This window comes from Cololabis saira, chromosome 21 (assembly GCF_033807715.1).
Source record: "Cololabis saira isolate AMF1-May2022 chromosome 21, fColSai1.1, whole genome shotgun sequence".
Lineage (NCBI taxonomy): Eukaryota > Metazoa > Chordata > Actinopteri > Beloniformes > Belonidae > Cololabis > Cololabis saira.
In genome coordinates this window covers 11,472,312-11,476,318 of record NC_084607.1, presented here as the reverse complement: position 1 = coordinate 11,476,318, position 4,007 = coordinate 11,472,312, and positions in this window count along the sequence as shown.

Here is a 4,007-nt window from a genome sequence, read left to right as displayed (position 1 = left end):
CCTGCTGTTTCTGGATGTTTCTGTGTGAACCGGCCACTAGATGGTAGGCATTTACCCAAACTGCAGCCCGCAGGACGTCCAAACAGTCAGGTTTCTGCAGGAAGCTCAGAGCTGCAGACTAGATCCCCTATGTTTTGGCTATAAGAGCTTTTTTTCCCCCTTTTTTTTAACAACACTAAATATTAAACTGACATTCAACAAAGAAAATAAAGGCATTCATGTAAAAATGCAAAGTTAATGAAATGAAAGTCTACAAAAAAGATGATTTAAAATAAATAAACAATGGATGGTTGCATCTCAAAGATGAGTTAAACTAATAATTAGTTTGCAGTGCTGAGTTAGGTATTTCATGCTTTTGTGGGATTTAAAATAATTTTCTGTTTAGTCAATAGTTTGTTTTTTTCTTTTTGTGCCCAGTTGTAAAACATTTACATGTGCAATCTGTAATAGATGCATAAAAAGATAATGATGATGCATGGGAAGCAGATAACGCATTAATAGTAAACCATAGCAGGACTGATTAATACTGATGCAGACGTGTATTTGTGATATTAGTGATTATATGTCGACCTGCACCCGACAGGCATCACAACCCGCCGCTCTGCAGAGACCAGGGCTCGCTGGAGCCGGATCCGTGCACACTGGCCTGGTATGCACATGTGTGCACACGCTTGCACCAGCCCCTTGGCCCGTGCACATGGCTGCCCCCCCCCCGGCCGCAGCTGAGCCTCGCATAGTAGTCCATGTTCCAGACCAGATATCAGTACCACTCAAGGTGACAAAAATTGCTTATAATTTTTGAAAAGATCCATGTCTATAGATATTTTGGTATGATAACCCTTCCTGAGTGGCAGCTGGATCATAGTTATCAGCTCGTGCAGTTACCCACCCCCTTCAGAAAATTACATTTTAGATGCTGGTGCATATCCTGGGTGGGTCAGACTCATATACAGGATATCTGTCAATGTTTCACAATATTGTCTTTGGTCCTTTTAAGCATTCATCAGATGTGAATCTTTCTGACCAACATAGAGGTCACTGCAGCTCTTTAAACTATAAACAATGCACATTTTTACACAATTTTTGCCTAAATGATATACTCTTAGCTCTGTGTTATCTAGGAACAACAGAGACACAAAATACAAAAACTGGAATACTCACAGGACGATAAGGATTCAGGAAATGTATCACATCTTGAATGAATGCTTCAAGGGTCCCCTTTAAAATGATACCAAAGACAATATTGTGAAACATTGACAGATATCCTGTACATGAGTCTAAACCAGGATATGCACCAGCATCTAAAATGTAACTATGATCCAGCTGCCACTCAGGAAGGGTTATCATACCAAAATATCATCTATAGACATGGACCTTTTCAAAAATGATAAGTAAGTTTTGTCACCTTGAGTGGCACTGACGAGTGAAATGTTGGGCTCTGGCCCGTGGACTACAGGCGGTGGGAGGCTCACCGGCTTCCAGCGCGCACGCGTGCGTCCTGCCCATCGGGACGCCGGATAAATGCGCCCGCGGGGAGCCTGCAGTGAAGGAGCCGTGGGCAGCGGCCGTGCCAAGTCCCAGGGACTAGACGAATAAATCAGGCGCTGAGGACTGAGGCGCGGGGAGGCTGCGCCATCAATCAGCGCGGCACCTTATGGGGAATGCCCGTAAAAGTGCCACGCTGCCAGCCTGAAGCACACACTCGCCCTGGCAGGGATGGGCCACGGCAGCTTCAAAATGCAGCCTCCATTTTGGATGCTGTCAGCTGCTGTGGTTCTTTTTTCTTTTTTGGTGGAAATGACTGACTGACTGAATCAGTCAGTTTGCACCAGTATGTAGTGTTTAACTGAACAGTTTAGTGTAGTTTTATCTGTGCAGGCTGATTGTTTTAGTGCACATATTCTGAATCTAACAGAGCAGTTTGACCTCAATGTCACAAGAGATGACCATCAGACAACTGGTCCAACCAAACATCACATTTAAGAATGTGGAAGTTGCATAAATGTGCAAGATGAAATGTCAAAAATGATCCTACGTAGGTAATCGTGTAGAGAAGCTTGGTTGAAGATGGATCAATAAGACTTTCTCCTAATATTCCTTATCGCTTTTTTTTTTTTCCTCCAGAGAACAAAACTGGACACATCAGTTGTTTTTTTTTCCTCAAAATTTCCCAGTTTAATTTGGAAAAACACTCAAGATGGAGATAACATAGATTATCATGTCTGCTCGATTCAGCAGCTTAACCTTGGGTTCAAGGAAGGTCCCATCAGTGACGGACAGGCCTGTGTCACACACTTGTATCACACCTCGACGAGGCCTTTGGCACAGATTTCTGAGTGGAGACGGGACCTCAAGCACTTCGTAAATTCAATTTATTTTCATGAACAGCTCTAATGAGCTGATGTGACATATCTAGATTCCATTTGATTATAAGATAGGATCATTAAAAGTATTTTAACTGACTCCCTACATATCTTGCATGATGCAGTTTGCACGTGTGTGTGTGTTTGGTCACTCCTTTGTGTGGCGTAAATGGGCTGCCATTGTCTCTGTAACCCATTCACTGAGTTTGATGTGGAGTTTGATGACTGGAGCTGTTTGATCAGTGTGTAAACTCTGAGGAGATGCAGAGTCTCACACGTAAGACACTTATTGAAGGGTTAAAAAGGATCATATAACATGTGGACCATGTTTTACACATGTAATGTGTTTTTTGGCCTTATACTTGAACCAGATATGGGAAAAAAGAAAATGATAAATGCAACTCTGGCAGTGAGAGAATATGCTGCCTTCATCACATCTTCTTTGTCTTCTCTCAAACAAAAATTTTACGTCAGCCATTTCGTTTATGGCTGCATCTTTATTTATGCAATATTTCAAAAATTGATTGACTTTTTTCCCTGGGAATGATGTATGCTTTACTGCTGCAGCAGCGTGCTTTATTGGTGCCATAACAGCTCCGTTCCTCCTCAGTTTTATAGTTTTCTGGGAGGCTGCTGTCACACACACTTGTTATTTCCTGACTGTTCAGTGGCAGCGAGACCCACTGAAGAGTTTCTCTAGGAGATGTTTGGGTTTGACAGTGCAAACTAAGTCGCTGACATCAGGGCTGTGAAAGTGCAGAAATCTGACGTCAGAGTATTTATCTGATGATAATAAAAACAAGAGTCTGGGGCAGATGATGCTGACTTTCTAAAAATCTTTCTCTGACCTTTTTTGCTGTTGAGCCAAAGACACACACACACACACACACACTCCTCTCTGCATGATGCTGCACTTCTGCAAAGCAAAGTATTTTTCTCAAGGTCTCACCATCTCATTACCAATTCAGTTCAGAGAGCTTGATCAGCAAGGCAACGCCGATGACTCGATGCTGCTGCTTTAAGGGCACGGGGGGATGCTGGGAAGGCAGTGAGGGTGGAGGAGGAGGAGGAGGAGGAGGGTTCGGGGTGTGAGGGGGGTGTGTGTATGGGGGGGGGCTATGAAGGGAGGACGGGCCCTGCAGGACCATTTGTGCTGAAGCTCATTTGCGCAGCGACACTTAATTGGCTACAACAATTAATTAATGTGTTGGAAAGTTGGCACAAAAAGTTCATTTAAGAGGGTTTTAATAAGCAATTAGAGGAAAAGCAGCGAAGAGGGGGAATTACTGGAGAGGAAAAGAGAGGAGCAGAGATGGAGTGAACGTCTGGCCCGTCTCCTCCGCTGACCCTCCACCTCTGCAGACCAAACCACTGATCAGGCATCTTTACACCCCCATCTTTACATCTTTACACCCCCGTCACAGTCTCTCTCTGATGCGGTCACCAGTCGGGAACCAGGACCGTATTTCCCCGGGTCGGCCCGGCCTCCCCTCATCCCTTCATCTAGTCCCGGCGCCCAGTGTAAAATATCGCATGACTAATGAGTGGAGCAGGTTGGAATCCTGGGGAAGATGTCCTTGGAAGACGAATGCATTTTCAGCAGAATAATTAACTTAATTAACAAATTCACATGCATATTCATCA